The sequence below is a fragment of the Takifugu rubripes genome, unplaced genomic scaffold, assembly GCF_901000725.2.
Source record: "Takifugu rubripes unplaced genomic scaffold, fTakRub1.2, whole genome shotgun sequence".
Lineage (NCBI taxonomy): Eukaryota > Metazoa > Chordata > Actinopteri > Tetraodontiformes > Tetraodontidae > Takifugu > Takifugu rubripes.
This window is the reverse complement of record NW_021821622.1, coordinates 1-27,084: the sequence shown is the minus strand read 5'-3', so window position 1 is coordinate 27,084 and position 27,084 is coordinate 1. Positions and strand designations below refer to the sequence as shown.

Sequence of the window (27,084 nt, the reverse complement as noted above, 5' to 3'; positions counted from 1 at the left end):
TGTGTGTGTGTTTGTGTGAGTGTGTGAGTGTGTAAGAGTGTGAGTGTGTGTGTGTGTGAGTGTGTGTGTGTGAGTGTGTGTGTGTGAGTGTGTGTCTGTGTGAGAGTGTGAGTGTTTGTGTGAGTGTGTGTTTGTGTGAGTGTGTGTGTGTGAGTGTGTGTTTGTGTGAGTGTGTGTGTGTGTGTGAGTGTGTGTGTGAGTGTGTGTTTGTGTGAGTGTGTGTGTGTGAGTGTGTGTGCGTGTTTGTGTGAGTGTGTGTGTGTGTGAGTGTGTGTGAGTGTGTGTGTGTGTTTGTGTGACTGATGTGACTAAAGTTGAGGCTCCATCGATGATCAGTGGGCGGGGCCTGTTTCCTGATTGTGTAATAAAGCTCTGGGTTTTTTCGGGGGATGCTGACTGGAATCACGGACACATCCGGGTCCTTCCCCAGTCTCACCAGTCTCCCCAGTCCCCCCAGTCTCCCCAGTCTCACCAGTCCCCCCAGTCCCCCCAGTCAGAGGTGATGAATGGCTGATCAATGTGGCGTGGAGGCGGAGCAAATCCATTTGTGGTGACCCAGAAGGCATCGCTGGTGGGAGGGGCTTCTGAGGGCTAAGCAGGAGGCCAGGGACCCACCGGAGCTGCACCTGCACCGACGGCCGCTTTACATTTCAAAGGTATTGTTTTTATTGATGGAACAAAAGGAGGTGGGGGGGTCGCCGTCTGTTCTGGCCCCTCCCTCAGGGATCAGCGCTCCATCACCGCAGGACGCTGATTCGATTTGGGTTCTCGTGCGGACGAAACTGTGGGCGTGACCTCGACCTCTGACCTCACCGGGGCTCCTGCGGGCTGTGTCTCGGCTCACTCCCCCCCCCAACATCTGCCCCCCCCCCGTCTGCTGTTCTGCAGAATGTGGGCGGGGCTTTGACGGGTGCTCTGCTCACCTGTGACGTGTGAGCTGTTGCACCTTTACCTGGAACACGACGGTGAGGTGAACGAGGGGGTGCCCCGTTACCATGGAGACCAGCCGACTGATGCTGGAGGTGTCCAATCAGGTTTGATCCTGGTTGTGTTGACTTTGCTTTAGAGTTGGGACCATTTTAGCTTCGTTGTGATGGCGAAAGATCGACGTGTGTGTGTGTGTGTGTGCGTGTGTGTGTGTGTGGGTTGACGTGCGTGTGTGTGCGTGTGGGTCGACGTGTGTGTGTGTGTGTGCGTGTGTGTGTGTGTGGGTCGACGTGTGTGTGTGTGCGTGTGTGTGTGGTGGTCGACGTGTGTGTGTGTGTGTGCGTGTGTGGGTCGACGTGTGTGTGTGTGTGTGTGTGTGTGTGTGTGGGTCGACGTGTGTGTGTGTGCGTGTGTGCGTGTGGGTCGACGTGTGTGTGTGTGTGTGTGTGTGGTGGTGGGGGTCGAAGTGTGTGTGTGTGTGGGTGTGTGTGTGTGTGGGTCAAGGTGTGTGTGTGTTGACATGTATGTGTGTGTGTGTGTGGGTCGAGGTGAGTGTGTGTGTGTGTGTGTGGGTCGAACTGTGTGTGTGCGTCGATGTGCGTGTGTGTGTGTGGGGGTCGATGTGTGTGTGTGTTGACATGTGTGTGTGTCAACGTGTGTGTGTGTGTTGACATGCGTGTGTGTGTGTTGACGTATGTGTGTGTGTGTGTGTGTGGGTCGATGGTCACATTCACTCCTGAAGGTTCTGATGACGTGGGAGGAGGAAGAGGTGGAACCAGATTTATATCAGATAAATCTGAAAGTCGGAGGAAGCTGAAGTTTCCGGAACTTGGAAGGAAGGAAACACAAAAGATCTGTAATTAAGAGAAATACAGACGTAAAGGAATCACCCTTCATCCTTTGATGTGTGTGAAATCAGCTTTTATTCAGCGGAACCTTTGCTTTTACTCTTTGAGGCTCCGCAGTGACGCGTTCACGGACCTGTGGCGCCACCCACTGGTGATAACAGGGTACTGCAGCCGCCCTGTTGTAAATGGAAAATATTCCTCAGTTTTCCTTTCTTTCACTTCCGGTAAAGTTGTTGTTTCCACCATACGGGCTTTCAGGGGACAGTGTGCCCCCTGGTGGCGGGATTCACCGGTTTCACTTAGTTTCATTCCTTCTCCAGAACCACGTGATGATGAAACTGAGTCAGGACCACCGACACATGAAACCAAACGGAAAAAAGAATCTAATTAACAAATGCAATAACTTTAATTTACAGCAGACCGGAGGACGCCGCAGTACCCGTGTCTACCAGCAGGGGGCGCCCCCGACCAGCGCACCGCTCCTGTCATCGAGCCGAATTCTGAAAACTTTACGTTAAATATTTCCGGTGATAAACCAGGATTTCCTTTAAAAAAACATCGTTTTTAAATTTGTCTTATTTATTTGTGGTTAGATTCTGTTTTAGCACGACAGAGTTTTCTGATACCAGTTTAAAGGCTTCGTGTGTGTGTGTGTGTGTGCGTGTGTGTGTGTGTGTGTGTGAACAGTTACTTCTCAGAACAAAGGCTTAATCTGGTCCACTCGGGTCTACCTGCTGTCACCTGCTCCACGCTGCAGCGAGCGTTCTGATTGGCTGAGCTTCATTGTTGTTCTCTCATACCTTAACGGGTGTAACGAGAGAGTGGGGGGGCTTTTTCCCCTCCTCTGGGGAAGCAGTTGAGTTTAATGATTAATAAGCCACTGGACACAGAGGGGAACCTGACCCTGTGTGTGTGTGTGTGTGTGTGCGTGTGTGTGTGTGTGTGTGTGTGTGTGTGTGTGTGTGTGTGTGTTCTGCTGCAACAGGTCAAGACTGTGCTGCCTGTGTAAAACTGTAGTTTTCAGGTGTTGTTTAAACGACCTGCGATGTGATAAAAGTGTTCGATTCGTTCAGGTAAAAGGCGCCTCACTACCGCCCCTAAAGGCAGCGTGTGGAACTACAGGCAGTATTTCAGGATCACCATGGTTACGCCGACAAATAGTGATAAATATTTACTAAAATTTTAAAGTCATCCCTGTGATGTGGACGACGTTGATGCCCACTGGCTAACTGGTGGCTAACTGGTGGCTAACTGGTGGCTAACTGGTGGCTAACTGGTGGCTAACTGGGGAAAAGAAAGATCAGCTTTCGGAAGTTCTTCTTCTGTGGTGAATGAAACTAAAATGTGATGCAGTAACTCACTCAAGTAATTGAATATTTTAAGCACACACACACACACACACACACACACACACCGCTCAGCTGCTTGTAGCCGAGCAGCTGGACACACACAGTTGTGTCTCTGGATGCTTCGTGTCCACCACATGGTGTTTTGGTGGCAGCAATAATGCAGCTTTTACTCCTCGCCAGCGTCCGCGGCCGCCTGCCGCCGCTGGCCGGAGCTGCCGGCCCGCCTCCTGTCCCCCCGACCCGGGTCCAGTTACCCGGCAGCTAAAGCCTGGGATGTTTTATTCATCCACTCATGTCACATATTACAGGTAAGCTGGCGTGAGTGTGTGTGTGTGTGGGCGGGGCCATATTGATATATTGATATGTGAGACACCAGGACGTCATCAAGGGTTAATCAATATGTTCAGCTGGTGTTCCCGCCTCCAGGCGTTGCCGCGTCTCACACCCTCGCTCGCGGCGTCCCGCTGTGGTCGTCGGGACGTCCGAGGTCCCACACACACCGGTCCCGTCCCGGCGTTCCCAGCGACACCTGGTCCGAGCGGAGCAGCGGCCCCCGTTTGTGATCCGTGACTCTGCCCACAGAACGTGAGCAGGAGGGGGAGGAAACGCTCCTGAACAAGGTGAAAAAAGGAGTTAACCTGACCCTGAGACAAAGCCTGAGGGGCCGCGGGGGCAATAATGGCCCTGCCTAAAAATAAAGGGGGCAAAATGACAGTGGAGGATTCCATTACAAAGAGCTCCAGCGGACAAATAGAAGGGCCGCCGCTTTGAAGAGGTTCTCACAAAAGACCCCGACACACACACACACACACACACACACACACATGAACACACACACACACACACACACGCACGCACACACACACACACACACACACACACACACCTACTAACCACGGCTGCTGCCTCCTGTTTTGCCTCCGATCAGGTTCCCATTATCCCTGAGACCACATTGGGGGGGGGGGGGAGCTGCCGATCCATGACCAGAGTCACGGGAAGCATGACGACACGCACACACACGCTAAAAACGTGCGTGTGGAGCGCGAACGTTGGGCAACTCGTGCTGAAAACGTGTCTTTCACCGAGGCGCTAGCGTGCTAGCGTCAGCTGGGAGGCATCGTTTCACGTGGATGCTAAGCTAAGCTAAGCTAAGCTAGGCTACGGTTGGAGCAGCTGGCAGGTCTCGCTGGCCGTTGGGCTTCGAGTCGTAAAGTCACCTGGCAATAAAATCACTGCGCTTGAACCTGTCGTACCTGGCTGGCCACGCCCCCTCAACACCACAGGCTGACACTACCCATCAATCACGTGACCAGGTACGGTGACCCAGGGACCCACAGTCCTGGTGTCCAGCAGTCGGACACAAGTCCTGACGTGTCTCCCTCTGTCCCAGCGATGGCCTCTGTAATTAGTGAGAGAGGACAGACTCTGCTCGATCGCCCAACAATCCCAGCATCAGTACTGTGAGAAGAGGAGGACACCTGAGGACACCCGAGGACACCCGAGGACACCCAAAGACACCTGAGGACACCCAAGGACACCTGAGGACACCCGAGGACACCCGAGGACACCCAAAGACACCTGAGGACACCCAAGGACACCCGAGGACACCCGAGGACACCCAAAGACACCTGAGGACACCCAAGGACACCTGAGGACACCCGAGGACACCTGAGGACACCTGAGGACACCCGAGGACACCCGAGGACATGTACCATTGGCTTAGGGTTGATTCCTCTGTGGTTGGTTCCTCCAGCATTGGTTCCTCCAGCATTGGTTCCTCCAGCGTTGGTTCCTCAGGCATTGGTTCCTCAGGTGTTGGTTCCTCCAGCATTGGTTCCTCTGGGGTTGGTTCCTCTAGCGTTGGTTCCTCCAGCGTTGGTTCCTCCAGCGTTGGTTCCTCTAGCGTTGGTTCCTCCAGCGTTGGTTCCTCCAGCGTTGGTTCCTCTAGCGTTGGTTCCTCCAGCGTTGGTTCCTTCAGCGTTGGTTCCTCCAGCGTTGGTTCCTTCAGCGTTGGTTCCTCCAGCGTTGGTTCCTCCAGCGTTGGTTCCTCCAGCGTTGGTTCCTCCAGCGTTGGTTCCTCTGGGGTTGGTTCCTCAGGCGTTGGTTCCTCTGGGGTTGGTTCCTCAGGCGTTGGTTCCTCTGGGGTTGGTTCCTCCAACGTTGGTTCCTCCAGCGTTGGTTCCTGAGGGTGTCGGCTGGAGGGCAGTCCTGCTCCCGGATGTTTGGGATTATTCTGCCCCGGCCCGCGGGCTGGTCAGGCTGTTCATCAGAACAGTTTGTTCTCTGGTTTCCCGTCCTTCCAGGTCCTTATCAGAGCCGCCAGCCGGGCCGCTCCTTCTGCTCGGAACCGAGCGGACCCGGGGGAGGGTCGCCTGGCCTCCGCTCCCGTTTTCAGCGCGGCATTGTTGTGCCTGGCAGCGCTCCGTAGATCGGAATCTTGCAGTAGAAAGTGTTGTTTCCTGCAGCTGAACCCGCCTCAGTGGTGGTTCTGAAGAAAGCCCGTCTGTCATCCAGCGCCGCTCAGAACCAGCGCGCAGTAACAATGAGGCTGCAGCGATCCGATAGCGCGGACACACGTCCTCACGCAGCCGCGACCCTTTGACCTCGCACGCTTCTCGTTCCCTGAGAGGCCCGAAAATAGGAGCAGAACCAGGACTCCGGTACCGAGATCCACCTGGATGTCATCGCCAGGACGCCGTTTAAGACACGCCCCCACCTGGCGGCCAGGTGTGACCTCTCTCCTCCAACCTTCACGTGGCTTCTTACCTGCTGCTGCCTCCTTTGTCTCCCTCCGTGCGTCATGTGACTGAGACCCGGCCCGGCCCGGCCCGGCCCGGCCCGGCCCGGCCCGGCCCGGCCCGGCCCGGGGGATGTTTCCACAGGAGGTGGGCACCTGCACAGGCTTCCTACCCGATTGTTCCTGGGATGGGGCGCTCTATAGTCCGGCCATTTGTCCCTCTGAGCTAACGTTTCCTTGCATTATGCTCGCAGAATAGCTCCGTTGTGCATTGTTCCGCACGTTAACGCTCCGTATGGATTTGTGACCAATGATGGAGGAATGGGGGGGGGGTGATTCCGGGGAATTCCAGCAGCATTCCTATCTGATTGCCTCCCTTTCTTTCCTCCTGCAATGTGAAAAGGGGAGCTTTGTCCCGTCGCGGTCGGGAGTGGAGGCAACGGGAGCCGACGTTCCCGGCGTTCCATCGCAAACGGGAGCCGACGTTCCCGGTTTCCCATCGCAAACGGGAGCCGCTCGGAGCCAGCGGAGAGGACAGCGCGTGGGGTTCCAGGGCGATTAGGCCCAGAACCTTCCGACAAATGATGCCGCCTCGCTGCAAAGGATCCAATTATCCCAAGAGAAGGAGACAAGAGGCGGGAAGAGGGTGGACAGTGGGAGAGGACCGTCCCAGGAGGTCGTCCCAGGAGGTCGTCCCCCCCCCCCGGACAACAGAGACGTTTATATTTCTGTGCTCCCGTCCCTGCATCGTGCACGTTGGGAGCGTTGGGAGCGCTTCCTGCTCCTCCGCTCTGTTGTCGCGGAGCCGCAGCTCATTGTGTTTGCGTCCTGTGTGTCACTTCCTGCGTCGGGTTGCGGATTGTCGGTGGAACAATGGCGTGTTTCGCCCGGACAAGGACACCTCCATCATGCAGTCCCACACACAGCGGGACAATATGTCCTTTTCCTGCGGCGCTGTCGCTTGAATGCGGCCCGAGTCGGAATAATGTGTCATAACTCAGACGGGAGCGCAGCGGCGGGGGCGCCACAGTTCTAGGCCCCGCCCACTTCTGGTGATAGAGGGGGAATGAAGCCGATTCAGATGTGGCCAAAGATTCCCGGGAGATTAATGTGGCCTCCTGCTGTTAGCGTAGCAACGGAGCCGCGCTACAACGGGGCCGTTTCCTGCGGCGCTGCTGCACCGGGAACGTGCGTGTGAGCCAAAGCAAACACGCCTCCTCCACAAGTATGTGGTCGTGCACACACATGCAGCTCCTGGTGGGGGGGGGGGGAGGAGGGGAGGGGGGGGGGGGGGAGGCCTCGCCCGCATCACAGCTCACCTCCCACCACGGATGTTATGCAAGAGGGAGGGGGGGAGGAGGGGGAGGAAGAGGAGGGGGGTGGAGGGAGGAAGGGGGGGAGGTAGGAGAGGGGAGGGGGGGGTGGAGGAGGAGGAGGGGAGGAGGAGGAAAAGGAGGGGGGAGGAGGAGGAGGGAGAGGAGGAGGGGGAGGAGGAGGGGGAGGTAGGAGGAAGAGGAGGGGGGGGAGGAGGGAGGGGGGGAGATGGGGAGGGGGTGGAAGAGGAGAAGGAGGAGACGGAGGAGGAGGAGGAGGGGGGGTGGAAGAGGAGGAGGGGGTGGAGGGAGGAAGGGGGGGAGGTAGGAGAGGGGAGGAGGAGGAAGAGGAAGGGGGGGAGGAGGAGGAGGGGAGGAGGAGGAAGAGGAGGGGGGAGGAGGAGGAGGAGGAGGAGGGGGAGGTAGGAGGAAGAGGGAGGGGGGGAGGAAGGAGGGGGGGAGATGCGGAGGAGGAGGAGGAGGGGGGGGGAAGAGGAGGAGGGGGAGGAGGAGGAAGAGGAGGGGGGAGAAGGAGGAGGGGGGAGGAGTTCTGCTACGACAGTGCAGGTGGCCCCACGATGTCCTCTGACAGGAAACAGCCCATAATGCTCAGGTGATGATCTGATCGCTGGAGGTTCACAAACGCTGTAATCTGACCCAGGCCTGAGCGGGGATGTGGTTGCTACGGCGACGTGAGCGCAACAACCCCCGGCTGCAGGTGCGGACGGACCCCCGAGGAGCTCCGGGTGATTCTCCTCAGCCCCTCGCTGCCCCCGCAGGACACCGGTGGCGCCGCAGCTCGCCTGCTAGCGTTAGCATGCTAACTTCCTTCCGCACAGACATTTGGACGTTTACGGGGAAACGCGGCGCCGCTCGGCCGCGTTCGCCCGCAGCCTCGCCGACGTCTTCATCTCTTCATCTAAGAATGTGATTCACACCCACGGTGCGTAGCCGCGGGGGGGCCGCGGGGGGGCCGCGGGGAAAGTGATGCGTCCGCCGCCGCCGCCGCTATCACCGGAGAAGATCTGGACCCCCCCGCTGGGGGAGATAAACAGTCTCGTTAATGGTTGGAACGATGGAGTTGACGAACAGGAGATATTTGACCCGACGGTCGCAGCTTCCTGTCGGCGTTCCGGAGATTTTTGGCTGATCCAACGTTCCAGATCTTTCCCAGCAGAACAGCGGGAGGATCCCGGACCCATTTCTTTACATTTACACTTGTTTTTGTTGTGTTGGTGAAGCAGGAAGGAACAGACGTGGGACTTCCTGTCGTGGCCGTCCGCACGCGCGTGTTTGATCCGCTGGTCCGACCTCAGGTGTGCAGGGCGCCGCCTCCTCCGGCCTTTGTGGCGGCGCTCCCAGAGCCCCTTGATGCTGCTGCAGGTATTAATTACCTGGAGCTCCAGCCAGCAGGCTCAGACGGGGGCCTAATTGACAGTGTCTGTGGTGGGGGGGGCTCGTTTTGTTCCTTCCTCTTTGGAGCTGAGGGTTCTCCACCCTGCGCAGCCTAATGAGGTGTTTAGGCGGCGCTGGGTGTGGGAACAGAACCCATGTGCTGCCCTGGAAGATGACAGGGACCGTCCAGAGCCCGAGGCCTTCACTGACCTGCAGCACGGTGGGAGAAACGGGACCCGGTCTTTGAAGGATGAGTAAAAAGGCTGAATTTGCAGGTGTATTTTCAGTCTTTAGGTCGATGCCCGCTTAGCTAGCGCACGTTATTGATCCTCAGCCTTCAACTGGGTCCACACAGAGACCTCCGAGGACATAGGTGGTCTCAGGGGTCCTGTCTAGTCCAGACTGTGGACCGCTGCCTCGGTCACAGCTCCTGAGGGGGACTGGACCAAACCGGAACCTTTCAGATGTGTGATTTTACCTTCTGATTTCACATCAGAGGGACAGACAGACAGACAGACAAGGGACAGACAGACAGGCAGAGGGACAGAGAGACAGAGGGACAGACAGAGGGACAGACAGAGGGACAGACAGACAGAGGGACAGACAGACAGACAGACAGAGGGACAGGCAGACAGACAGACAGACAGACAGACAGACAGAGGGACAGACAGACAGAGGGACAGGCAGACAGACAGACAGACAGACAGACAGACAGAGGGACAGGCAGACAGACAGAGGGACAGACAGACAGACAGAGGGACAGGCAGACAGAGGGACAGACAGACAGAGGGAGAGACAGACGGAGGGACAGACAGAGGGACAGACAGACAGAGGGAGAGACAGACAGACAGAGGGACAGACAGACAGAGGGAGAGACAGACGGAGGGACAGACAGAGTCAGACAGACAGACAGACAGACAGACAGACAGACAGAGAGACAGGCAGACAGAGGGACAGACAGAGGGACAGAGAGACAGACAGACAGAGGGACAGACAGACAGACAGACAGAGGGACAGGCAGACAGACAGACAGACAGACAGACAGACAGACAGAGGGACAGGCAGACAGGCAGACAGACAGACAGACAGACAGACAGACAGACAGAGGGACAGACAGACAGACAGACAGAGGGACAGGCAGACAGAGGGACAGACAGACAGACAGACAGACAGACAGAGGGACAGGCAGACAGACAGACAGAGGGACAGGCAGACAGACAGACAGAGGGACAGGCAGACAGACAGAGGGACAGACAGAGGGACAGACAGACAGAGGGAGAGACAGACAGACAGAGGGACAGACAGACAGAGGGAGAGACAGACGGAGGGACAGACAGAGTCAGACAGACAGAGGGACAGACAGACAGAGGGACGGACAGAGGGACAGACAGACAGAGGGACAGACAGACAGAGGGACGGACAGAGGGACAGACAGACAGAGGGACAGACAGACAGAGGGACGGACAGAGGGAGGGACAGACAGAGTCAGACAGACAGACAGACAGAGGGACAGACAGACAGAGGGACAGACAGACAGTCGGACAGACAGACAGTCGGACAGACAGACAGACAGACAGGAGCCCTCGTGGCTCCAGCGTTATCAGACACCTTCTGGATTAGAGTGAGTTCACCTGCTGATCATGTGACCTCAGAGGAACTGAATCTGCCTGCCGACAAACACCTGCTCACCTGCCCTGTGTGGGCGTGTGTGTTTACTCTGTGTGTGTGTGTGTGTGTGTGTGTGTGTGTGTGCGTTGTGTGTGTGTGTGTGTGTGTGTGTGTGTGTGTCCCTCTCTGTAAAGGTATGTTTTTTTGTTATTTGTCTGATTCTTGTTTCCAGACGTTCTTCAGCTAAACTCAACAAGGTTGATGTTTTCGGCGCCTGAAAACTTTTCGGAATCTAAATATTTATGTGTGTGTGTGTGTGTGTGTGTGTGTGTGTGTGTGTGTTGTGGTCACTTCTGTGTGTTTGGAATCTTTCTGGAGGAGATGGTCGCAGAATCATCTCCTCCAGAACTGTCGCGTCAGTTCCTGGTGACCTTCTGGTACAGTTCATCAGACCTCCTGATCCCGGAGGATGTCCTGATCAATAGCAGGAGTTGCCCTGGCAACCACAGCGTTGCACCGCCGTAGCCGTGGTGCCTGTCCTGGGGTTGCTGTGTTCCGTCTGTTTGGGAGGTTCTAACCTGAAGAAGAAGAAGTTCTCAGCGGAGTTCAGCCCTCATGCGTCTCCTCAAACAAAGCTCAGCCACCGTGTCGCTGTTTCTCCCCCGGATCTGCTGCTGGTATCAAACCTCCACATGTGGTCGCAGCAGATTCCCGCCACTCTCGACCTCCGCCCGTGGGAGACGTGGAGCTGCTGACGAACCAGCGTCTTCGGCGAATCGAGTCAAATCCGACTTGAGTCGTTGGTTCTCAGAGGGCGAAAGGTCAACGTTGAGCCTGGTTCCTCCGGTTGTTCCAGCAGCTGGAGCTCCAGACGGAAACACCCGTCTGAGGTGGTCCAACCTGAGGGTGTGACCCCTGACCCCGCCCCCTGACCTCGCTCGGGCTCCTCTCCTGTAAACACCACTTTAGACCAGTTTCTGGCCTCTAAAAAGACGGAAAATCCCAGAAAAGGGATCGTCAGTTCTGTCCAGATGCTCCGTCACCGCTCCGAACTGCAGCTTCAGACCACACAGACAAGCCACAACAGGACTGTAAAGTTTACTCTTTTGTCAGATAAGAGCTGCACTCGCTGCTGTTTGCATTCTTCAGGCCAGGACCTGTAAACGTCTCTATGGCAGCTCTCCCGCACGCCGGCCTGTTTGTACACACACGGCTGGGGGGTCGGGGGGGGGGGGCTGGAAACACCTTCACTTTGTCACATTCAACAGACAATAGTGGTTCTTCTGGACCTGCTGCATCAGCCAGGTTCCCCGTGGAGCCTGGTGACTCTGTTCCTGACTGGTTCCTGACGGGTTCCTGACTGGTTCCTGACGGGTTCCTCCTGCGCAGGTACGCACACGTCCACCTGCAGCCGTGACTCAGGACGCCTGGCAAATCTTCCACATCCACACGGATCATAAAACCCATCAGAGGCTGCGTTGCTTCAACGGGCAGGTGTGAGGAACGCGCAGGAATTTGACCTCGCAACGTCCCGCTGTGCATTAATGAGGCTGTAAAACAGAGTCCGACATGTTCCTCGCGGAACCATGGACGGTGGCGAGAGCGGCAGCATCATATCTGCTCTTCATATCAGATCAGCAGGAGCCTTGTTTAGTCTCTGCTCTGCATTAGAGGCTTGGGGGGGGGGGGGGGGGGTTATCTCCTCCAGAATTCCCTAATCCTTCAAACATTCTGCTGCAGATAGGAACACATCATTTCTCAGACCTGAAGGTTATATGTTTGAAGACCTTTCTGCCACAGCTGGACCAGGTTGGCTCACCGTGGGGGGGGGGGGGGCACATCGGGGAAGTCTGAACGAGACGTGACCAGGAAGAAACTCCGGTTCGATCCAGAACAGGGAGACGAGTCTCACCTGTCCTGGGCTTGGTCTGGAACACCTGCAGCCTGACCTGATCCAAGATCCCTGTGGAGTCCCCCCCCCCCCCCCCCCGAGCGATTCAGCACCTCGGTGGGGTCAGAAGGTTTCATCTTCAGAACGAGGCTCATTAAGTCGTCCGTTTATCTCTATTAGCTGTGTTCTTTATCTCCGCTGATAAGAGGAACACAAGACGTTTGTGTCTCTTGTGGCATGTGAGTGAGTCACAAGTGCTCGAGTGTGTGTGGACGATAAAATGTGTGTCTGCACCTGCTTCCCTGAGAGGAAACATCTGCTGCAGAGCGTCAGGAGCCACCTGTCCCAGGCAGCCGCCCGCGGTCCACAGGAGCGGACGCCGCGGCCAGCGGATCTGGAGGAGCAGCTGCCCCAACGGACCGTCCCACGGCTGCCATCTGACACGCAGCCGGATCACCAAATGAAAGCCTGGCGTGTGAGATGGGAATGCCACAGGAAATCTTCTCTGGAAGTCACACGTCTGCACAACAGAGAGCTTGTTGCTGCACCGAATGTAGGAAAACCACCAAAGATCTCATGAAAGTGACCGACGTTGACTTAAAGCAAAGCTCTTTGTTCATTAAAACAACCCATTACGCATCAGGAAATACTCTCCAGACCAGAAGGGGGCAGTATTCCCCGTCGGTACATTTACCAGGAAGGTTACGTCATTTCACGAACATCTATCAAAGTGAATCAGAAACTATTAGAGCTAAATAACAACTGCTAAAATGCACGTGTTGTAGCTAGCTAACATCAGCTAACGTCTCTCAAAACTAACATCTGTTACAGCTAAATAAAATTTGCCACGACTCATTTTTGAAGGGAGTAACAAATCATAATGCCAATCTGTTTATCTCTTTAAGTGCAGCTGCGACTATGCAGCTATATATATATTATATATATTTCCTCTGAATGAAACAAAGTCCCAAAGTGTGGTTGTAACTAAGTATCCTGGTCCTCTGGTTGGTGCCCCGGGGGCTGCAGAGCGGCCTGCAGAGGGCGCTAACAGCCGTGTTTCCTGTCTGTAGATCAGTGAGGAGCTCAGGTGTTTCACATGGAAGCCAACAAGTAAAAACACCGTTAGCCTGCTGTGACCGTCATATTTGTCGCTCCTGTGAGCGGAACTATGAGTTAGGTGGGAGGTATTCTGTAGCAAAGGTGAACAACACCCACCTGACACATAGTTCCGCTTCGGTGTGTTTGGAGTTCTTTTTTTATGTGAGGGGATTAAAGTAAAATGGGAGCTACTGTCTGAATAAAGAATAAATCCATCAGCAGTCCGCCCCGCCCCCGCCCCGCCCTCTCCCCTCTGATTGGTTCCGCCCTCTCTGCCGCCACGCCCCCCGCCAGCAGCGATTGGGCCGGGCCGCTGTCTGCTGCGGCTCGTGCTGCGGGCAGCGGAGTCGCGCGGCTGCTCCTCTTCTCTGCTGTTTAGAGCTCGGAGCGGCGGAGGCAGAGCGGCAGAGCGGCAGAGCGCAGCGGCATCCGAGCGCGTCCTGTTGTGCGTCCGCGGAGCGAAGCAGCACCAGTTCCTCCACCACCGCAGGCGAGCAGCGGCGCCGCGGACGGCTCGCGCCCCCGCGGGGGGAGGCATTCTGCGCGCTTCTTCTTTATCCTCTTTGGACCGACAGAAACTTCCATATTTGCGCTCTTCACCGATGGTCACCGGCCGCCGCAGACATGTGGGATATTGTGCAGAGAGCGCGGCGCTTCTCACTGGTGTGTCTCCTCCTGGCGCTGCAGGCTGAGGTGAGAACTTCGGCCCTTCGGGTCTCAGGTGGAGGAGAGGGTTCGCGACCCGCGCCTCTGCAGGTTCACGGCAGATTCCAGCTGATTCTCAGTTCCACATCTCCGTCTCGGTATTTTCGGAACTTCTTAGTTTCTTTCCGAGGGACGAAACTGTAACGTTCTTAAAACTTTTCAGCTGCGCGCCTCCTGAATATGAAGGCGTAAAAGGAGTCGCGGAGGTTTTGGTAAAGTTGCTTTCGTGCATAAATGTTTGGTTTTAGCCGGTGACGCAGCGCTGGTTGGTCATGTCAGCGTCACCTGCACGCGCATCATCCGACCTCGAATGTAAACGGAACGAGATTAAATCCGAATGATGCCCGTAAAGGAAAGACACCCCCGCAGCCGTGCTCACTCTGTTCTGCCCCCCCCAGGTGTCCCGGTCCACCGGATACTTTGAGCTGCAGCTGGTCTCGGTAGAGAACCCCGGAGGACAGCTGCTGAGCGGGGACTGCTGCGACGCGGAGAGGAGCGCGGCCGAGGGCCCCTGCGGCGCGGACGAGTGCGACACCTACTTCAAGGTGTGCTTAAAGGAATACCAAACGGAGGTGGTGACCCGAGGGACGTGCACCTACGGCTCGGAAACTACTAAAGTTATCGGTGGGAATACTTTTCAGTTCAAGAGCGGCCAGAAAAGCGGAGGCAACCGCAACGAGGCCGGAAAGATCCTCATACGATTCCAGTTCGCGTGGCCGGTAAGTGGATTCTGAAGCTCAGTCACGCACTTAACACGAGATTTCTGTGATTAACGGACACGACGTGACGCGCTGGAGATCTAAGGTTACGGAGACGCGCTCGCGGTGGAGGGATCGTCCAAGCGGGGCGGAATCTGGCTCACTTGATGTTTATCCTCCAGTTTTCACTTTGCTCAAACCTTCAGAGGTTTTAGCGTCTCAGGAAGATCTGGAAGGGGGGGGGGGGGGGGGGGCGGGGGGACGCCCAGAGCACCGCATCTGCGGGTGCGCTTTACGCACGACTTTTACGCGCGGAGCTGGTTCACTTTCTGTTTAGTTGGAAGAGTGGCGACCTTTTCTCTCTCCCCCTCTCTCTCTTCCTTTTCTTTCTCTCTTTCCATCTGTGTATGTGTGTGTGTGTGCGCGCGCGCGCACGACTCCTGAAACGGGAACCTTGATCGGTGCCGATCCTGGTAACATTAGATACACATCTGAACGTTTTAGGTGAAATTGTTCGGAGTTTTTGCGGATTTTCTCCGTGAAAACATTCCAGCTCTTCTGGATTTCAACATTTTCATTTCATTTAAATGAAAACTTAATTGCAGATGTCTGTGCCGGTTTAATGACGCTCTGCCCTCGGGGGCTGCTGACTTACCGAGCAGCTGATGCTCCTCCAGGCCTGTATTTGCCTGCTGAATGTGGATAAATGTGCAAAGTCTTTAGTCTTTATGACTGCAGAAGGAAAACTGCTTCTCATAAAGGAACTGTTATTATTCTCTTTGGATTAAAAACATCTCAAATGAGGTTTTGTGAACGTTTGAGGAGGGTTTTACCAGCATTATCACAGCAAATATTTGGTGCAGCCTTGTTTTCCGGCACCGAGCTGCTGTTGTCGGCGTTGTGTGGTTTGGGGTCCGTTCCCTGTGTGTTCTTGTCACTTACATATCGGACATATCGGGTGCTTTGTGGCGACGTGACCTCCTCATTCATCACTCCCCACGGTCAGCTGTCAGCGGACGGGAAGATGGAAGTAGTAACTTGGGGCCCTGCGGGCGGATATGGTTACCACTAAGTTGTGTGTGACACAGGCGGCGGGTATCGGTGTCACCGGCGACTCAAACCAGTCAAGACCTCCCCCTCCTTTTCAATCTGGACGGGGGGATGCCTTTACCAGGCCGCCTCTCAGGTTCACACTCTCTCCATTATTGTCTCAGTCGGCCTGTGTGGGATCACTATTTTCCACTATCTACCCACTGAGGGTGTGTGTGTGTGTGTGTGTGTGTGTGTTTGCTGAGGCCTCTCCTTCACTTTTTGGTTCTTGTGAAAATCTGTGAGCGTTTTGACTAAAATCCGCGGCACGTTTCACCTTCCTTGGCTCTCCTGACGTTCAGCCTTCCCTCAGACAGCCTGGGCTCATTAGAACATCCAACCTGAAGAGGAATGATCCGGGTTTGGTGGCCGGTCTTCTCCCCGGCTTCACGCGTTCCTGCTGAGTTTGGCATGAAAACATCAGGGCTTGAGCTCCGTGTGGCTGCGGCTTGTTGACGTGGACTGAAAAACGTTGCCTCCTCAAGCAGCATCAGAAACCAGCGTCTGTCTGACTCAGACTCTTAAGTATTCGCCTCTGAATCGAGTGGCAGCAAAGAGCAGCAGAGTGGCTTCATATGGTTGAACTGAGGACAGAAACGGGCTCCAGCTGGTTCCTCAGGACGGAGAGCAACACACGGCGAAGCCTTATCTTTGGACGAACATGTGGGCTCGTCCACAGGCTGGCGTGTGGGCCGATGGCGGCTAACTGAGCGTGCTAATGGGAGGCGCTGGCCTGTAGCCTGCGGTGCTGCTAGAGTGGACTCCTGCAGAATCTGGGCCACTGGTCCTGACATGAATGAGTTCAAAAAAAGACATTGTCCACTGTCATGACCCCTCCGGCTGCTTGGGGCTTCGCTGACATCTTTTCCATGAAAGGGCCGGGTGAGGCGGGTGAGGAGGGGCGGTCGACAGAGGAAGCGGGGGGGACGTCCTGACGGCCAATCAGAATTGGCGTCTTCTGTGAGAAGAATCTTTCAGCTGGTTTTCCATTTAAATGAGATCAATCAGACCAAAAACAGCCAATCAGGAGATGCTAAACACATAGGCCACACCCCCTTTTTGTTGCAAGTGTTGCACTCACACGGTAACCTCGTCAGTTTATGGAGAGCCAACTCCTTAGCTTATTAGCTCTTTAACTCAACCGCAACCGCTGTTGGCGATAGTTCATCAGTGTGTGTGTGTGTGTGTGTGTGTGCCAGCCTCTGAGAAAGTTTCCCACGCTGCCTCTGGTTGCGTCAGCTGACCCTCCACAGGCGTGTGAATACGTGATCGCCCGGCTGATCGATCGGCGACGCCGCCTCAGACGTCTGACAGAAGCAGCTTTGTGTCATCAAACGCTTCCTGAGAACCATTACACAACCTTTATTTTAGAGTAATAAAAGCCTGCTCACAGTGTGTGTGTGTGTGTGCGTGTGTGTGTGCGTGTTAAAAAGAACATAGATGTGGTTAAAGTGTCACATGACTTTATTCTTTATTTCCCATTAGTAGATGCTCATGAGATTAATGAGGCTCAGCTGGACATTTGTGTGTGTGTGTGTGTGTGTGTGTGTGTGTGTGTGTGCGTGCGTGTGTGTGTGTGTGTGAACACGCGAGAGGGTGCGATCACGCCTCCATTTTGGTTCCTTTTGTCTGAATCAGAGAAAGGATCTTCCTCTTCTTCATTGGTGCTGATGTAAACTCATCCCGGAGGTCTGAGGATCCGCCCACACGACCGGTCACGTGATCAGTCATGTGATCAGTCATGTGATCGGCCCAGTTGTCTCTGATTAGAACTCATCCTTTTTTACATGTTCTTTGACCCCCGTGAGGTCGTGCTCGTCCTCTGTGGCCTGTAACAGGGGCGTCCTGTTGCAGGTTGAATATCACCTCCCGATTGGCTGTGTGGGAATGTGGGCGGGGCTAAACTCCGCCCGCTCCACTTCGCTCCGTCTTTGCGTCGTAGACGCGGTTGGAGGTGGAGAGCGTAAAGAGACGGCCTGGGGTGGATCAGGGAGTTCTGAGAGACACCGATACCTCCTGATCTTTGGAAGGTTCTGGTTCCGTTCAGGCCCGACCCGGCGACCCGAGTCGGCCCCTCGCGACGTCTCCCTCGGTATCGGTTGCTGTCGGAGTTCCGCCCCGACAGAAATTTGACACATTTCGTTGTGGGAAAACGAGAATTGGGTCATTTCTTCCTCCCAGCTCGATATAAGAGCTGATTAGATTAGCTTTGCCGTCTGAACCAGGCGTCCTGGTGCTCCGAGGCCTCCTCGGGGGGGGGGGGGGATGGGGGGGGCTGGGAGTGGGGGGGGCTGGGGGTGGGGGGGGCTGGTTCTGTTAATAATGTGCTAAATTAACCATCCAGCTCCTCTCTGCTGGGAGCAGCATGTTTTATTCATGTCAGGTGTGACACGACAGGTGTTGCTGTATTCCTGCCTCTGATGGCAGCGCCGCTAAAGTTGCTAATTGGGATCTCGCCGCTCTGCGGCTGCTGCGAATGCTCGATCCCGCACGTTTTCGCTGCCGCACCGAGAGTTCGGGGGACCGGTGTCGCCACCTCGCGTCTCCCGATGCTCGTGGGGTTAAAAACACGCCGCAGACGCTTCGAACCCGGTGCCGCGGAGGCTAACGCTGCTAGCGCAGGTCGCAGCTGAGCACTGTGGGGTCTCCAGAACCCCTTCAGAACCTGCTTCTGGGCCACGTCACCATCAGCTCTGACCGCCTGCGGGTGACGTTGAGTCTTCGTGTCAGCTGACAAAACCTTCGTCTGCTTTGGGCGAACAAATAAAAGTGTTTGTTTTTGTGCCAGAAGATCCTCAGATGACGTTTACAGCCGAAACTGGCAACAGACGGGTGTCGTTTCACTCCCCAGAGCAGGTTAGGAGCCACTTCCTGTCAAACCCCAGGATCATGATCAAAGGTCAGAGGTCAGAATCAGCATTGAACTGACCTGATGAAGATGATGAGGATGATGAGGGTGATGAGGATGATGAGGATGATGAAGATGATGAGGATGATGAAGATGATGAAGATGATGAGGATGATGAGGGTGTCGTCCTGTGTTGCTAGTCTTGTCCCTGTGGTGCTAACGTGCTAATTTATTCATTGAACAGGTGAAACCCCCCCAATAATGAACACTCAAATCCTCTGACTGGAAATTGGTTTGTGGTGTCAAGTTCCCCCCCCCCCACACACACACACACTCTTTCTCTCACACCCACACACACACACACACTCTCTCACACCCACACACACACACACTCTTTCTCTCACACCCACACACACACACACACCGTGGGACCGCCCCATCTGTCCGTGACATTTAAAGTTAATTAGACGGGACAGATTGACCATGACTCCGCCTCCGCTCGCTCGCAGGCTCCTAAGTCACATCCGGCGCCGCCTCACCTGCTGAGGTCCAGAGTCCGAGGGTGGGACCTGGAAGATCCGCGGGACCTGCTGGAGACGTTCTGGGCGCGGGTCCAGATCCGTCCGAGCCCTCGGACACGTGGAAACAGCAGGAAGACGAGGAGCTGCACATCTGGGCGGCTTCACTTTCAAATCCTGATTGTTTCCCGACGTTCCCTGTGCTTCCCTGTTCCCCTCCGCTCCCCCCGCAGCCTTCGGTCGCTGTGAGTCAGACCGGGGTCATGGGAACGCGCAGCTGCTCCGGCGACCACATGCCGCTGACGGACGGCGAGCGCCGCTCCGGTTCGTGGCTGCCGCACCTGAAACAATCCAGGGTTCGAGTTCATGGCGTCCGATTTAGCCGGGCGTTGCCATGCCAACCAACCAACCAGGTCACCGAGCCGCAGGTGCAGCGATATGAATCAGAACTGGAGGTGAGACCCGTGGAAGTGGATCGGATCTGTGGGAAAATGAGGTTTTCCTCTGGAAACCAAAGTGATCTGCTCTGGCTGCAGCGGTGCCCCCCCCCCGGGGCCCCCGGGTCCCCCCCCCGGGGTCGTTAATAGGACTCTGGATTAATGTGGATTACAGCAAACGATCCTTCTACCTGTCAAATAAAGGAGTTGTTGTTGGTTCCTTGACTGAAGCGAATCCGCGGCAACAAAGTGAGAATTCCCTCTGAATTTCCCAGGATGCACTTGTGTTTCGGCGACGCTCCACTTTCAAAATAAAACCTCCTGCTGACAAAAACAAACCAGTTTAGAGGTGAGAAAATCCAACGCCCCCCCCGCTGACCTCTGACCTCTGTCTGTTTCAGAGAGCGTTCACCGTCATCGTGGAGGCGTGGGATCGAGACAACGGCACCCACAGCAATGGTAAGACTGCCTCACACACACACACACACACACACACACACACCGGGTGTTTCCTGCGTGTCGCTGAGGTCACACACTCGGACAGCGTGAAGGTGTTGCGTCCCTCAGGTGCAGGGTGAGAGAAGCTAAGCTAATAATGCTAGCTAAGCTAATAATGCTAGCAGAGTTGGATGGAAGCCAGCAGACAGGAACTTCCTGTCCAGTGCTGATCAAACTCCTCAGAAGCTGCTTCGATCTCCTTCTGAACCTTTTGCTCCAGCGCTGCCACGTGGGCCTGCAGGTTATTTTTTACGAACCTTCCTCGTCCGTCCAGGGTCACCGGACCGTTCTGGGCTCTATATTAAGCCGGGACATCGTTGCTCCCTTAATTACAGGCTGCCGTCCTCTTTGCTTTGATCTCAGCAGCTGCTGCGCCCCTGCGGACACATTGTCCCCTAACTGAGGCCCAGCCTGGACGGTGGACACGTCCAAGTCGGTTCCACCTTGACCGCAAATGTCTTTTATGTCTTTGATCTCCGGCACCTTCGGGAATTCTGGTGGAAAATGCGGGAGCGCAGGCGTCGACCTGCAGCTTCCAGCAGAGGAGCGGCCAATTAGAGAGAGCAGCAGGCGTGAACGGGTCGGGCAGGCGTGCACGGGTCGGGCAGGCGTGCCCGGGTCGGGCCTGGACGGTGGACTGCCGGGTCTACCTGCCGACGCAGGTCCCGGATCAGTTTCACACTCAGCAAATCAGGAACAACTTCAGACGCCGACTCAGCAGCTTTCACACACGGAGACACGAAAACGAGTTCGAATCACCGAGTGACACACCTGTATGTGAACCACAGCCGGTTGCCATGGAGATTAAAAAACCCCCGGAGAGAGAGAGGGAGTGAAAGGGCGTGGGAGAGAGATGGAAGGAGAGGAGAGAGAGGGAGGGAGAGAGAGGGAGGGAGGGAGGGAGGGAGTGTGATGATGAGTTCCTTGTCCCAGTTTCTCCAGTGATGGTTCTGGTGCTGCTCCAGATTAACTCAGGACATCCCAGCTCCGTCCCCGTCTGGCAGCGACGCACGCGATGGCGTCATGGCGACGCTGTAATGATAGAGGGATCAGGGCAGCGTCTGCAGGTGGAGGCGTCAACGCACTTCCTGCGCTGAGCTTTGTGCCAACAGGTCCAGGCAGCCCGCTTCCAGGGGCCCCAGGAAGACCACGGCTTTGTGACTGTTTACGCTTCGGGAAGCCGCCGCCTCCTGGCAGGAAAGGGGGCGGGGCCGCTGGCAGAGAAGAGGGCGGGGCTGCTGGCGGAGAAGAGGGCGGGGCCGCTGGTAGAGAAGGGGGCGGGGCCGCTGGTAGAGAAGGGGGCGGGGCCGCTGGCAGAGAAGAGGGCGGGGCTGCTGGCAGAGAAGAGGGCGGGGCTGCTGGCAGAGAAGAGGGCGGGGCCGCTGGTAGAGAAGGGGGCGGGGCCGCTGGTAGAGAAGGGGGCGGGGCCGCTGGCAGAGAAGAGGGCGGGGCTGCTGGCGCTCTGATTCCTGCAAACGTTGCTGCTTCAAACAATCATCAAAGTCAATATTTAATGAAATTCCTGTTTACCGTCCGTTTGTTCCTCTGCTGGGATCATGTGCTCGGCTATTAGCTGCCTGTTTAATGGCTCGGAGGGATCTGGCAGAACCACCTGGATACGGAGCGCTTTTTTTAGCCAACTCTCCCTCATTTGACGAAACACTCCCTGTTTTCCAGAAAGCAAACGGCGTGCGTAGGTCTGTGTCTCTGCGTCCTCGGATGAGCGGCGGAGGTAAACAAAGTGACCCGCGGCCTCAGTTCAAAGGTCGCCGCTGTTAGAGGCAACGAGCTGCAGGTCAAAGGTCAGAAGGTGCCGCGCTGCGGCGACGAGCGCCTCGTGGAGCAGGCTGTGGCGGGCAGCCGCGGCGCCCCTCTTGGAGCCGCTCGCTGCGTCTCTCCCCGGCAACAACGACCTCGCCGCAGCGCCATTGGTCCATATTTTTATCTAATTGCTGGAGACGAACAGCAGTGAGCGAGTGGTGGGCGCGGAGCGCCGCGGCGCCGTGTTGGAGCCTCGGCCATGTGGGACGCCGTGGACGCGTTTGTTGCTCTGCAGATAAAATCTCGGGCAACATTTAGTTGCTTTTCAAACTGCCAAGTGATGAAGAGATGTGAGGAGCACATGAAGAACACGAATAAACGGCTGTCGCTGAAGCTAATCTGGCTAGCAGCTAGCTAACGTGACCCGTCATTAGAATCGTGCCCAGCTTTGGACTTTCGTTCCTGGTACAAGCTTATGCTAACGATAGCTAGCATTTTTGAGATGAGGCTAAGGGTGTCTTTCCGATGTTGCCCTTCCTCATCTGCTCACGTCTCTTATTATTTCCGGCGCGGCTCCGGAGGACGCGGGGCGGATATCCCGCGCTGGCCTCGCACATTCGCTGCTCCACTTTTCTCTTATTTCCTATTTTTCCGTCCACATTCTTGGCAGCTTCAGTGGGGTTTCTTCTGATGAGCACCAAGAACAGGAATTCCTCGGTTATCGCCAGGTTGTGGGTCCAAATCCCTCTGGCAGAGTCAGACTATGTGATCCAGAGGAACTTAGCTTCCCGTCACGTCGCCATGGTAACTTCAGCCATGGCTCCACTCTGGTTTAGAGGCACGAACGGGGCAACTGGAGCTGCTTTAAGACCTTTTTAACGTTGGTTTCTCCCGTCCAGGCGAAGAGCTGCTGATCCAGCGCAGCATCTACAAAGGGATGATCAACCCCGCGAGGAGAAGCAGACGGTGGCGTCCCAGAGCCCCGCGCCAGGCTGGAGTACACCATCAGGGTGCGCTGGTGACGAGCATACTACGGCCCCAAGTGCAACAAGTGTGCCGCCCGCGGGACGACTACTTCGGCCACTACGTGTGCGACCACCTGGGGGACCGGGAGTGCATGGAGGGCTGGACCAACCTGAGCACGAGCTGCAGACAGGTAGGAAAAGGCCTCTCCGGCCTCACGGGAACGCCGCGGAAGTTCGCCGGAATGTCAGGAATGCTGGACACCTTCAGCGTTTCCGTTGTTGGCGCACACAAACGGCGGAAGCGGCAGGAATTCTGCAGGAATTCTGCCGGGATCTGACGGACGCTCTTTTCCTCCCCAGCCGTCTGCAGGCAGGGATGCAGCCCGGAACACGGGACCTGCGCCACGCCGGGGAGTGCAGGTGAGCCCGCCGTCGGAAGGTTGGCGAGAGGCGGCGTGTGCGTGCGGGGGGAGGGGCCACGGCGTGGTGGCGGTGGCGTTCACCTCCCCCCACGTGTGGGAGGGGCCTCCCCCATCCCTCAGCCATTGTTCTGCTTCTGTTCCAAACACAGATAGTGAGGCCCGTTGTTATGTTTCCTCCTCCAACCCCAGGACCCCCCCCCCGTCTGCTGCCCCCCATCTCCTCTTCCTCTCTTCATCCTTGTTATGGCTGCCGCCCGCCTCGCCAGCAGGGTGGATCCACTCAGGCAGAACACAGAGATCCATTCAGCCGCTTCAGTTTTGCTCTTCTGGTCTGAAGTTCAGAAAATTCCCCCCCCCCCAAAAAAAACAGTAGCCCCCTTAGCATTGTGCGCCGCCACCTTTAGCTACAGGAACCAGGCTGGTCTGGAGGGACCCCCGTTGTTAAGGGACTCCCCCCCCGATCGCCAGACGGATCCGTGGAACCTGGAGCTGAGTCGGAGGTCGAAGGGTTAAAAAAACGGGAGAAGAAAAAAGAAGAAAAGAAGAAGAAAATCCCCAAAAGCGGCGCCGAGGAGAAGCCAGAAAGTGTTTGTTTCTCACACACAACCTACGTGTGACACACCAAACATGTAGCTAGGCAACAGGCGGGCTAAGTCCGTCGGCTGGATTTAGGTGCGAGGCTCGTCTGTAAATAATTCACACAACACACACACGCTCGGGCCCTCTGGGTGTGGGTTGCCTGAGGGGGCCGTGGTGGAGAAGGTTGTGGGCTGCTGGGATATTTTGGGCTCCGGTCGGCCCGTGCCCTACCCCCCCCCCCCCCCCCCCCCCCCCCCATTGATGGGGCAGCAGCAGCCCGGCGACAGGGCTTGTGGGCACCGCCACCTCCATTCACCCCCGCACTCCCAGCAGCCAGACAGGCTGTCCACGCCGCCACCGCTGCAACGGCCAGCAGTGGGCCGGCAGCAGCGCCGACCACAGCGCCGGACAGTAGTAAACAGTACACACACACACACACACACACACACACAGGACAGGGCTGAAGTCTCGTAACAGCAGTTCAAATGTAATTATACATGAATAAATATAGATTTCCCCACATGTTTACATTATCTGTAGGTCTTTAGCTGCTAGCAGGACGCGTGGGGAGCGTCTCCTAGCCAGCGTTAGCATGCTAACGGGCTGAGATGAGACGTCAGTCAGCGTCACGGATCTCCGTTGGCCTGATGTTTGAGATGAACATCTGGAGACACATCTGGATCTCTGACATCAACAAAGTTTCTTCTTTTCCCTTCTGATGGTTCCTTTGTTCTCACCTGCCTTTGTTGTCTAACCTGTGAGATAGCGCCTCCGGCCACCAGGGGGCCGCCAGGCGCTTTAGCTCCGGTTTTGTCACATTAAAATCCCAGATTTATGTTATTTTGTGTTAAAAATGTCGACGTTCCCACCTGGATGAGAAGAGGGCTGGATTTCATGGTGCCGCGGCCCCCAGCCGTATATCACTGTTAAGTGTTTGCCTGGCATCCATTTTGTAGTGTTTGTGAGGCGTGGCAGCGGCGGGGGGGGCGGGGGGGGGGCGGGGTCAAAGCCTAAAATAGCCCCGACAGGAGAAATGACAGAACAGGTGGAGAAGGTTAGTGCTGGCCTTGGAATAACAGAGTGCTGCCATAAACCAACAGATTAGCTAACCCCTCCCCCCCCCACCCCCCGAGACCCTGCAGCCTTCGATCCCGCCGCTCCGCTTCACGTCTGACCTCCAGCGAACAGGCGACACACACTCAGAGGAACACACCGGCCTGGTGAAACGGTCCGATTCTGTTCGCTGAACAATGCTATCCACCACACACACACACACACACACACACACCCTCAGGAATGTCCTAAAATTAGTAACAGGCGCACGGATGGAGCGATTCTCCCCAACATGTCCGGAATCATCTGGTCGGCTCTTCAAACATTCCTCAGTGTGTGAAAGTTACGTTAACTTCACGTCTCTGGTGTGTGTGAGCGGGCTGGAAATTCCCTCCAGCGGGAACGCGAACACACACCCTCGCTTGTGAAATGAGGGAAATTTACTGTTCCTCCGCGGCTTCTGTTGCGCAACTCTGGGAACGAGCGTGCGGACGGGGACGGGGACACGGTCCCCACGATGTGAGGAAACCAGACTAACTGTGAAACGTTCCCACCTGTGTCTCAGCTGTAACTACGGCTGGCAGGGCGCCCTCTGCGACGAGTGCTTGCCGTACCCGGGTGGCGTGCACGGGAACCTGCGGCGTGCCGTGGGAGTGCATCTGCGAGAAGAACTGGGGAGGACTGCTCTGCGACAAAGGTCAGGACAATGTGGCGCGGTGTGTGTGTGTGCGTAGGTTTTCCTGCCTTTTGCGGGGACCCGGCGTGCACGTGGACTTTGGTGCGCTCGTAACCCGCAATCAGACTGTAGCAACACGTTATTGTGTCTGGTTGTATTTTGGACAGTAGAGTGTGATTAGTGAGCTGGGCGGGCAGAGTTCCCACGGTCAGCGAACGTTACATCAGGAAGTCCTCTGGAAGTTTCAGGAATCCGAACGTTCCGAACAAATCGGATCTTTTGTCCTCGGCAGATCTCAACTACTACTGCGGAACCAACCGGCCCTGCAGGAACGGAGGGACGTGCATGAACCACGGAGCCGGACGAGTACAACTGCGCCTGTCCGGACGGCTACTCCGGCAAGAACCTGCCAGAATCGGTAACCTTCCCAACGTTCCCAACGTTCCCAACCAGAAACCTTTCAGGCCCTGGATCCTGTCTCCTCCGTTCAGCCCGAACACGCCTGCGCGTCCAATCCCTGCGCCAAACGGGGGGACGTGTCACGAAGTCCCACTCCGGCTTTGAGTGCCACTGCCCGCCGTGGCTGGTCCGGGGCCCACCTGCGCCAAAGGTGAGAGCGGCGGCGTTCTTTTGGCCCCGCCTCCAGACGCGATGATGTCGTTGACACCCCCGTTTGTTTTCCAGACACCGACGAATGTGCGTCCGGCCCCTGCCTCCAGGGCGGCACCCCTGCCATCGACATGGTCAACGGCTTCGATTGCATCTGCCCCCCTCAGTGGGCCGGCAAGACCTGCCAGATAGGTACGCCCCCCCGCGGCGCCGCCGCCGGCGTTCTCGGGGAATCCTGTTGTTGATTTGTTTATCCTGACGCGGTTCCATCAGCCGCGCGCGTGTGAGGGAGACGGAGACGCTCGTCTCATCTGCCCCTCGAGCCAGGTGACTTGGGTGGAGCTAAAAATAGCCCCAGCCTGGCAACTGCTCGCCACGGGCGCCAAATATACCGCCGGCATGTTTGGCTCCAGACTGGGCGTGGCCAGAATGTTACGCTACGGTGAGGCGGCGCCCTCTTCAAGTGCATCCAGGAAACACTTTAGTTCTTCTAAATATGCACACGGAGGATTCTGATGCCTGGATGGGGGCTGGGGGCGGGGCCTGGGGGTCGGTGACTAGGGCTGGGCTGGGGGCGTGGCTTCAACCCCCAAACAACAACTTTTCCTTTGAAACTTTTATTGATTAAAAAAATTAGCCAAAGTGCCAGAGTGTGGTCCTGAGTTTGGGTCAGTACCTGCTGGGGGGTATTTGGGGGGTATTTGGGGGGGTATTTGGGACTCTTTGGGAGGGGGCGGCGGTCTTTGGGAAGGGGCGGGCGGTCTTTGGGAAGGGGGCGGCGGTCTTTGGTTTCAGCAGCCCAACAGGTGCCGCTTACCTCCTGGGAGGGTATTAATGTTTTGGGCGGTTTATAGTGAGGACGACAGCGTGGCGGGGGGGCGGGGGGGGTTGATGGGGGGGGCTGATGGAGGGGGGGGTATATCTGGCGGAGCCGCCTCTGAAACTGACCACTCGGAATTCTCCTGGTCGGCTTCAGGGAATGTGGGGAGGGGGGGGGGGGCATCGGAGCTGCTTTAACTTGGTATTTGAATGAAATGTTGAAAACTTTTGATGAGTGTGA

General features: G+C 56.4%; 1 pseudogene; it reads left to right on the top strand.

The window, feature by feature from the left end:
- The first annotated feature begins 13,487 nt into the window (after positions 1–13,487).
- LOC115248247 (protein jagged-2-like) lies at positions 13,488–26,216 on the top strand (annotated as a pseudogene).
- The last annotated feature ends 868 nt before the right edge of the window (positions 26,217–27,084 follow it).